This window comes from Sebastes umbrosus, chromosome 15 (genome assembly GCF_015220745.1).
Source record: "Sebastes umbrosus isolate fSebUmb1 chromosome 15, fSebUmb1.pri, whole genome shotgun sequence".
Classification (NCBI taxonomy): Eukaryota; Metazoa; Chordata; class Actinopteri; order Perciformes; family Sebastidae; genus Sebastes; species Sebastes umbrosus.
The window spans coordinates 210,104-221,145 of record NC_051283.1 but is presented as its reverse complement, the minus strand read 5'-3'; the positions used below and the strand labels follow the sequence as shown (position 1 = coordinate 221,145).

Below are 11,042 nucleotides of genomic sequence, written 5' to 3'. Positions count from 1 at the left end.
CAAGACAGCATATGGATGGATACAGACATGCAAACATGATGGATGTGTTTTTTTCCAGAGTTGTCACAAAATAAAAGGAGATGCCAAAGTTTGGACTCACTGATTAAAGTTAAAGTACACTGAAAGCATGAACCGACCCCAATATCACAGGAAACACCGGTATATGTGTCAGAACAGCTAATGTGACAGTATCGTTTCTGCCATTGGGTAATATCAATAATATGTGTACTGTATGTACGTGTGCTCCTTCCACTTCTCCGCCGCTGACGCAGTGTGTGTTGATTGGCGAGCACCTTGCTCTGAAAATAGCCTTCCCCTTTGACCTGCAGGATGGTTTGGTAATAATGTCCTGTATAATGTGTGCTGTAATGCTCCCGCAGATGATGATGTATCTGCAGTTGTTGGCAGAGGAATAGGTCTGGAAAAGGCTGCTTCTGCGACCTGCATAAAGATCGAAACCCTGTTTTTATGGATGGTCACAACAGAAGCCATTAGGGAGATGTATTGTCGGACAAGGATACAGTATTTCAAGGGTGTTACAACCCAGAGTTGGTGTAGGGGTAAAGGAAGTAACATACTGCCGGTGTTATCAGGCAATCACTTGTTTTATTGTCGTGAATGAAATTAAAGCAAAGAATAAAGCATACAATGGTTTGAATTATAATAACCAAAAACAAGGGTTTCGGGTGTCCGAAAAGGAGAAAACAAAGGCATCCACCTGAGGGCGCTCCGGGGGCGTGGCCTTGAAGGGGATCTCCTAGACGTGACGTCATCTCGGAGCGGAGGGACAGCGGAGCGTACCAAAAGAAAAGAGCGAAAAGGAGAGCGCAGCATGGCAAAATACAACAATAACAACAACAATAGCTAACGGTCACTCTGAGACCGTAACACCCCCCAACATAAATACAAAACTATAGGATTTGTAACAGGATTTGTTCCCTCACTGTGGCTCTGATGATTTCATTGAAATACTTGGATGTTTGATGTCAGTAAAGCACAGTTACATTCAAACTTCTAAAAGGAAACAGGTTTTCCTGACATACTACATTTTTAGTTTATTCAATGTTTTTTCCTTGTTTTGCTCTTCTGGACGAAGAATAAGTCACATCACATCCAGATAGTTCTAGCTGAGTTTTTTTACCAGATTTACAGTTTAAATCTTGATGTCGATTCCAAGATGGCGGCGCGGTTAGACGCAGCGGCCCAGCGCTCTCGGTTCGGCAGTGTATGTATGTTTTTTGTGTGTGTATGCGTTGTCACTGGAGTGATAGAGGGACATCTGCAATACAGCAGAGCAGAGCTGCTTAATGTGGCGGACAAACTTTGCACCCCGCACACGAATTGGAACTTTATTCCTGCCGATCTTGACCAACACCAGTTCGCTTATCGGACAAACAGATCGACGGATGATGCAATCACAACAGCTCTTCACGCAGCCCTTACACACCTGGATCACAACAACACATATGTAAGGATGCTGTTTGTTGATTTCAGCTCTGCTTTCAACACAATAATTCCACACAAACTGGTTCAAAAATTTAACAACTTGGGCTTAGGCAGTTCACTGAGCACATGGGTGCTGGACTTCCTCAGGAACAGACCCCAGTGTGTCAGGATGGGGGACCACACCTCGGCCACTCTGAACCTGAGCACTGGAACACCACAGGGGTGCGTCCTCAGTCCTTTCCTCTACTCCCTCTTCACATGTGACTGCTCAACTATTCACCCCACCAACACCATGGTCAAATTTGCAGACGACACTGCTGTAGTAGGACTGATAACCAACAACAACGAGACAGCCTACAGGGAGGAGATCCAACATCTGACACAATGGTGTTCCATAACAACCTGGATTTAAACACAACAAAAACAAAAGAAATGATAATAGACTTCAGGAGAGCAAGACGGGTGGAGCACTCTGCCCTCTGCATACGTGGAGAGGAGGTGGAGAGGGTGGACTGCTTCACGTACCTCGGAGTCCACATTTCATCAGACCTCACCTGGTCCAAAAACATCTCTCATCAGGTGGGGAAGGCCCAGCAGAGACTCTACTTCCTCCGGAAGCTGAAACAGGCTCACCTTCCTCAACACTTGCTGATCAACTTCTATAGGGCAACCATTGAGAGCCTCCTGACCTACTGCTGCACTGTGTGGTTTGCTAGCTGCACAGTGGAGAACAGGAGGGACCTGCAGCGGGTGGTGAGGATGGCGGAAAAAGTGATTGGGACCACATTACCCCCCCTCAGTGACCTATACACTGGTCGGCTCTGTAAGAAAGCCAGCTGTATTTCCAAAGACCCCACCCACCCTGGACATGTACTGTTTGCTCCCCTTCCCTCCGGAAGGAGATACAGGACAATTAAAACACACACAAACAGACTACGAAACAGCTTTTACCCTCAGGCTGTCAAGTGTGTAGAACCCCCCCCTCACCCCCCCTCACCCCCCCCCTCCCCTCAAAGGCTGAGGACACTAGCTGCTGAACCATAATTTGCACTTTATGATGATCCACTTATTTATTGTTCTACTTGTGACTGAATGTTTTAATGTTTGTTTTTCAATGCAAAGACCTGCTAAACTGTTTTTCGTTGTTTTCAATGACAATGACAATAAAGTATATCTATCTATCTATCTATCTATCTATCTATCTTTAGAGCTGCAAATGAGCAAGTACGTGCTTGCTTGTTGCTTTCAAGAGCAGCCATTTCTCATGGACATTCAACCATCAAACACCAATGACACAACAGGCAAAGAGAAGTGGACAGAAGCCTCATCAGACCAGAATTCATTGAGGCTTTGGTTTTTGGTGAAATATCTCAACAACTATTGGATGGATTGCTATGAAATTTGGTACCAACATTCATGTCCCCCCTCAGGATGAACTCAAATATCTTTCAATTTCAATTATCTTTTCATCTAGCTCATCATCAGGTCAAAGTTTCACCTTGTCCATAAACTTTGGTTTATGATCAAATACCTGCAAAACAAATGGCATTCCCATCAGCGTCAGCTGTACTGTGGTTTGTGATAACTAGTTCAAAATGTACTTGTTCAGAACATGCTGATTTCTTGGCCTCCAGTATTTCTATTTACTCATCCAAACAACTTCCCACTTAACACCGCGCTTCCTTGGGTCCTGAGCAATACACCTGCCATGACGTTGGTAGCATCCCAAGCAATGCACAAGAGTAGCGGTGTCTTTTTAGTGCAAAAGCTCGGACAAACATCAACGGACCGAACTTAGCGAGCATGCTGTTCGTCAGTGTAAAAGTTCAACGTATTCAACGTTATGAAAAGTTTTCCTCATTTTTCATAAGTTTTCCTACAAATGTCCAGCGTTCTCCTGGGTGAAAGTCCAGTGTTTTGTGACCCACCCGTCCAACCCGACCTCCTCCTTATGCGGTGTTCACCACTATTTATACTTCCTTGTTCACAATTACGTAAATTACATACAAATTGATTTTGTCGGATATATACGAATTACAGTGCATTTATTTTTACTACGAACGGATAATGAAACCAGCCTGAAAAGTTAATATTGTAGCGTGCGACAAAGAGTGAGCTGTACCCAGCATGCCGTTCATTGGTGTAAAGTTAATATGATCAGTTTTTAGCACCTCTATGAGACGCATTGGGCTTCCCATTAACTACAATGTAAACCCATCCGCAGCAACAATAAACACTCAGCGAAAGTGTACTGGGAGTGACTGTGGTGACGTAGTTTACAGAGCGAAAAGACACACTGGGCGGGTGGGAAGGGAGGTGAATGGGTCCAATAAACAAAAGGCTTTTATCCAGGAGGCTGCTGCTCTTGGCACATAAGTTAAGTTTCACTTTCACGTTACAATCAGATGTTTGTTTGTGTCCCGTGTTCACAACCTTCAGTTTATTTTTCCCTTTACAAATGTAGTTTTAAGCCCAACCATGTAGTTTTTTTCCTAAACCTAAGTGGTTTTACTGCCTAAACCTTAAGTGACATAAAGGGGCGCGACAAAGCAGAAGTATGTGGAGTTGGGATGAGAACATGTTGGGAGTCCCCTCTCAATACACTACACAGTGTGTATAAGGCTGGTTGAAGGAAAGTGGGTTCACCAAGAAGATGAAGTCATCAAGAATTCATTGAAGCTTACAGACTGGTGATATGATGTTTTACAGTATAAGTATAAGAAACTACCAGGTCGGAGTCAGACTCTTGTTCCCTGAGGCTTGATCAGGTCTCATTTTATTCATCCTATATAAATACATTTTTAGATAAAAAATCTGAGATAGTGAAACCACTGTGTTAAATAAGTGCACATGCCCACCCCCCCAGCCCTGACAGCACTGTCTGTGACATTTAGGAGCTTGACAGTTTTCCCCACAGTGGACTAACATGAAGTGAAGAAGAAATTAGCATCATGAGAATCAACTCTGTCCTTACGGCAGGGAAAGTGTGAGGTATGGAGCAACTCTGACATCACTGCCAGCAGTGACAGGATGTCCATGGGGTTTGTTGAATGTCAACAGGGTGAAAATCTGCTAAGGTACATAAAATGGGGAGTGTTCTGTCCTCGCTAAGTGTTGTCCCCATGAACGTATACTCAGCTATACAGGCAGCTAAACACTCTCCTTATCAAGCTCCAAGGAACAGGCCGATGTGTTGAATTTGGCAGTTTAATAGGAGTAAGTATAAAACTGTGGACAAAGTACAGAAAAATACAAATCAAAATGCTGCACAATATCTTACACATATTCAAACAAATAACAATGCATACATGTCACTATTATGTTAATAAACAGTATTACTCACAGATGATGCCATGTATAAACCAAGAAAGAGAGGATGGCATTGGATTGTAGCCAGACGTAACTTGTGGCTGTCACAGGTAAGATCTGGAGAGGAAGTGAAGCACTTCCTGTTTCCAGGGTCAACAATAAAACATACACAGAACAACCACCAGGGGGTGACAAACACAATTCAAACAGATCTGGTTCCAGAACAGGGAGTGTGACTCTGCAAAAGCATATATCATCTTGTCTGTGACGAGTTGGGATGAGAACTTGTAGGACATTTCCACACGAGACATATTTTATATTCACATATTCCATTCTTTGCAGGTTGGCTGACACATAATGATAAACAATTCTATAAGAATGAAAAACAATGCACAAACAGTATGGCTAAACTCCCTATTATGCTGTTTGGTATAATGTTGACTCATCAGGCTGAACACACACATTCAGCCTTGCGGTCATACAGTGCACTGCTTCCTCTGTTACACTATAGAAACTGGGCTCAAACAAATCATCCAAAGAATGTCCAGGGTGAAGACGTGTGTGTTGTTCTTAATGAATAAAAGCATCACATTACCATAAGCTATTCCTAACGCGGCACATTTATCATCTGGAAAATTTAGACAGTAAAGTGAAAGTCAAAACAATCTCTCCAGCTAACAGGGAGATGAATTACTTTGGAACTCTGCCACAGAAAACACAAATGCCTTCCTGGCCTATTTCAAAGGATTTCCAATCTACATGGAGGACACAAATTAAAACAGCATTTGCATGTTTTTCATTTAAAAAGGCTCTGTGAACACTGTAAATATTCGTAATGGTTGTGGTGCAGCTAGAGTACATCATCAGCTTGGAGTATGATGACATTCTGGTTTTTAATCTATTTTTTGATCAAAAATACTGTTGTTGACATTTTGCATGCAATGCAATGCATTAATTTGTTGTGAATGAAATGTGGACATCAGCATTTAGGAAAAGGGGTTGTTTAAGCATATTCTCATGAAATTCATAATTGTTTATCTCTAAATATTGCACATTTGATTTTGAGGATGTGCTAACACGGCAGCTGTGGTAGCAGAAATAATCACATTTTTTTTGGAGTTAGACAGAATGGCAGTTTCCAGTTTTATTGGCAGTAAAAAAAGAGTCTAAACTGTAAGAAGCTAAACTCCCTGAGCCTTCTGCTTCTGTTAAATGTACCTTGTGAAGTTTTCCTAAAGAATAGGGCTGGTATTTTTTCAAATTTATCTCACTTTTTCAAATAATCGAGTTTGAAATTAATGAATACGAACACGTTATTTGTTCAAATTAATTTGAATCCATTCCCTTACTCTAATCTAAATCATGCTGTACAATTAACAAAATGCAAGTTACAAGTTAACATGTGTCTCAGATTTGTTGTCATGGTAACACTGTAAACCAGCTTGAACAACATCAGCAAACAGCTGTACTTTTACCGGTTTTGCCGTCTGTGGTGTTGGATCTAAAGTACTTCCTAACATTACTTCACAGATGTTTTGCGTCATGATTATCTGTTCGAAACAACTCCCTAGTTTACTCCATTTTATGTTAATGCTAGTTTATTGAGAGGGTAACAGGACATGCAACAATCACCCCCATGGGAGTACACAACACAGCCTGTTGCATTTACAGAATGTCAATATTGAACTCTGAAAAATAAAAATTTAATTTTCAAATGTTCAGATTTCAAATAAAAAGCGTACTTGCGCCCTCAAAAAAAATGTTTGCTAATTGCTAATTTGCTATGTAATGCTGATGTGGAAATGATAATTTTGAACTGTGGTTGACACTGTGTTAGAGGTGTTGATTCAACTCTGTGGTCATTTTTGAGGTTGCAAGTTTGAACAAACACTTTTCAACCAGCCCAGTCACCAGGAAAAAATGTTGGCATTGTACGTTTCTGCAAACCACAGATACGTTGAACATAGACGTTTTTGCATTCTGTCAGAGCAAGTGAAATAGTATATCAAGTGACGGTTATTGAAAGTTACGTGGTACAACGAGTTTAACGAGCGAGAAATTCCACTATGGGTTGGTGGGTCAAACAAACACAGGACTTTCACCCAGACAAATGTTACATTGATGTTGCGCTTGTTACGTAGCGTTACGTAATAAGGGCGGTTGTTATTTATTTGCGCTACAATGTTACAGTTGTTACGTTATTATTTTGACACTTTTTTCTAACCTTCACCAAGTAGTTTTGTTGACTAAACCTAAGCAATCATTTCACAATGTTAACCACATTGCATTGGCATTGTGTGTTACTATAAATGTGATATGAGGTTGATATGAAACGTATTTGTGAAATGTATTTTTGGTTCAGAAATATTGACATTCAATATCCGTGGTTTGCAGAAACGTATACAATGCCAACATTTTTCAGGCGACTGGGTTGTTTCAACATAACAAAAAAGTACAGCATCAAAAATGCAATGGGATTGAATCAGAAGCACAAAAAACTGAAGTAGTCACAACAAACACTGAGCATTTTAAATATGTAATATTTATCAGATATCTATTTTGTTGCATTACAAATATTTTTCCAGTCAGTCAGTATGAGATCATTTCTGCATCTAGAGTTTGTTGTATTTGATTAACAAGTTCTTGAGCTGCTTAAAACCCTGCAGCACCCACTGTAATGTATTTATATTACAGTAGGAATCCCTTTAGTCAGATAAGAATGTCACTTTAGATCTAAATCTTTAAAAGTCCTAACGGGATGTCAAGTAATTATTCAGAGGTTATACATCCTCACATGCAACACTTTGAATAAAACTAAGGGTTATTTTATTACCCATCTGAGTATGAATGTCCTCGTCGGGACAGAACTGGCTGAGAAAACATTGACAGAAAGCCATTTATGAAAACAGCATGTCAGTGCTCAGAGAGGCAGCAGCAGAGCAGCAGAATGAGTCGAGGCCAAACCAAACACAGGCAGATTCTCGTCAAGTCTGCCTCAAGATCCTTCATAATCACTTTAAACTCACCACGGGAGCAACTCCAAGAATACCACCATCACTAACGTGCTTATTCACCAGATCAAATCCCATACAGCTCTGATCTATAGAAATGTCATCAGAATGAGGAAAATGTCAGTGAGCTGCTGGTTGATGGATTGTGTTTTTTATTTCTGCTCTTCAATACTTTCAGCAGCCGGCTAGAACACCAGCGACGCTGCAGTTATCAGCCGCAGTGATGAAGAGTGACTCCAGGCTTCCTCTTTTGTCTTGCCAGTAGCAAATGTCATTTAAACTGATAATCTATGGCGTTTATTCTATAAGTGGATGTCAACGTTGATACTGCAGCTGATAAAACACAACAGGGATTCAATTTAGATCCACTTCATTGAAGGCTTTCCATTTATTCTTGGTATCCATTTGGTCTGTGCTGGTAAAAATCCCACATTAGCCACTAGCATAACAGACCTGAATCTCAGAGCAAACTGTCACAGTTGAGTTGCATTGTGGGTAATGTAGGCACCAGGTTGTGACAATGAAGAGGAATGCTTAGAGCATCAATTTTGTTCCTTTGTTTTAAAAACTATCCATCAGGAGACAATGGAATGAAGCTCTAGCGTAAATTAAGAAGACTATTCTTTTGCATGCTGAGGCCTGTAGTATTTCTCATAGAGTATATAGTCAAGCTTAGTCCAATTTATTTGTTTAGCATGTTTAAAGACAACTGGAGTTGATCAAAGTGCTGTACAAGATAAAGTGAACACAGCGTAAAATATCATCAACAAAAGCAACAAAAAAACAGGCTGCAATGTAAAATTACTAGGGGCTATTAATCACTTAAATATTAAATTGTGATTAATCACATGATTGTTCATAGTTAATCATGATTAATCGCAAATTAATCGCACATTATTAAATCTGTTCAAAATGTACCTTAAAGGGAGATTTGTCAAGTATTTAATACTCTTATAAAACATGTGAGTGGACAAATATGCTGCTTTATGCAAATGTGTGTATATATTTATTATTGAAAATCAATTACCAACACAAAACAATGACAGATATTGTCCAGAAACCCTCACAGGTACTGCATTTAGCATAAAACAATATGCTCAAATCATAACATGGTAAACTGCAGCCCAACAGGCAACAACAGCTGTCAGTGTGTCAGTGTGCTGACTTGACTATGACTTGCCCCAAACGGCATGTGATTATCATAAAGTGGGCATGTCTGTAAAGGGGAGACTCATGGGTACCCATAGAACCCATTTACATCCACTGATCTGGAAGTCAGATGTCAAGGGACCCATTTGAAGATGGACATGATAGTTTGGAGCGTTATTTTACCTTCTTCGTGACAAGCTAGTATGACATGGTTGGTATCAATGGATTCCTGAGGTTTTCTAGTTTCATATGATGCCAGTGTCTTCACTTTAACTTTAAAACTGAGCAGCTACAAACTAAAAATCACGGGTTGTGTTATTGCATTTAAGAACTTAGAGAGAACATTTAAGAACTTAAAACTAATTTGAGTTAACCCGTTATTATCGCGTTAACTTTCACAGCCATAAAAAATATCCCAAACCCTAACCCTAACCCTAACCCAAACCCCTAACCCTAACCCTAAGATAATATTATAATATGTGCACAAATCTAAAACAGAAACATAATTTATTTTACAAGTTTATAAAATTCTAAAACATTAAAGCATTAAAACTCTAAACAACCAAAGGCCATTGGGAGTTAGTGTGTCTTGAGGTTTGTCTTATACAGCGATTGACTCCTCTCAAGCATGCTCACTCATCATTTCCCTGCTGTCATTCTTTGGGCCTCATCAGTTGTGTTATCAGCTGTTCTAATCAGCTGGTCACATCTATCCAATAGCCCAGAGACACACCTACAATATTAGCCTATCATCTTGCTGCTGTCTCTCTCTTTAAATATGATTGTCTCTCTGCCTTTGGTATGTTCATGCTGCTGTTACACGCCCCTCCTCCTCCCCATCCCATTCATCATTTCATCATTTCATCAGTCTCAGCAGAATCCTCAGCCACCATCACCAGTGTCTGGACTCCGCGGAAGGATTTATCTTGCTGCTGTTCAGGGCAGATGCCCCTCGATTACAAATCTCCCTGTAGAGTCTAGGCACCAAAGACTTTCTGTCAGGACTTTATTATCACATATCATTTCACTTGTCTCTCCTGATTGAAATAGCAGTGCAATGCTAAATCGGTATATTACTATAGAAATCAAGTTTGATTGATTAATTGAGGTTACACTTGAATGGACTGCATTTATATAGCACTTTTATACAGTCTTTTACAATGTGCCTCGCATTCACCCATTCACTCACACTGATGGTGGCAAGCTACCATGAAAGGCCCCCCCGACCGATTGGGCAGCACCCCTCAGCATCAGCACCCTTTAGCAACAGTATGTGACGAACCCTAACCCTAACCCAACGTAAACCCACCCGCTGCATTATGCAACAGTCGGAGCAAGTGACGTAGTATTAATAGCCAGAGAGTCTGCCTAGGGCAGGTGGGAGGGGGGGTGGATGGGTCAAACAAACACACTTTCAACCAGGAGACTGGTGTTTGTGTCCCGTGTGAAACTAAATGTAACGTTGACTTCTTTACGTCAACGTCGTCTGTCTTTAGTCACGTGACTCGTCGGTATCGTCAGTCCCATGAGTCACATGAGTTGCAAGTCTGTGAAGTTAACGTCAACCAACCACTGCTGTTTCCTAATCCTAATTAAGTGGTTGTGTTGCCTAAACCTAACTTCCTGTGAAAACGGATGTTTATTTTGAAAGGACACTATGCATGTAACGAGCGTAAATTGACACGTCCAAAAGTAACGCAAGAGGGGTACCCCGTGCTTCGGTCTTGCAATGACTAAGCAGCGGTATTTGACGAGTTGCGAGTGTTGTTCACACACACTGATGGTGGCAAGCTACCATGGCGATGGCCTAAACATCAGGAGCAACTGGGGTTCAATGTCTTGCTCAAGGACACTGTGACATGTGGACAGGCAACATATTCTCATACCATTCGTTTTGTTAAAAAAAAGTTATTCCTCCTTTTCCTTTTTCCTTTGTTTTCCTAAGAATGTCCAGCAACACGTGTCGATTTCCACTTGGTACATGCATACAGTCTTTTCAAAATAAACTTCTGTCTCCACAGGAAAGAACTTCCTCAGGTTCAGGCAATAAAACTGCTCATGCCTAATTCACACTACACAACGTTAGCCCTGATTTTCCACTCCCTGACAAAAGCCCCAGATCAGAGG

At 40.9% G+C, this 11,042-nt stretch overlaps 1 long non-coding RNA gene across 1 annotated transcript; it reads right to left on the bottom strand.

Annotated features, from left to right (window-relative positions):
- Positions 1-4,190: 4,190 nt before the first annotated feature.
- On the bottom strand, positions 4,191-4,842 carry LOC119503595. The gene is made up of 2 exons (XR_005210350.1): positions 4,790-4,842; positions 4,191-4,674 (listed from the first exon to the last, which is right to left on the bottom strand). It is a non-coding gene; the product is annotated as an uncharacterized LOC119503595 (long non-coding RNA).
- Positions 4,843-11,042: the final 6,200 nt, after the last annotated feature.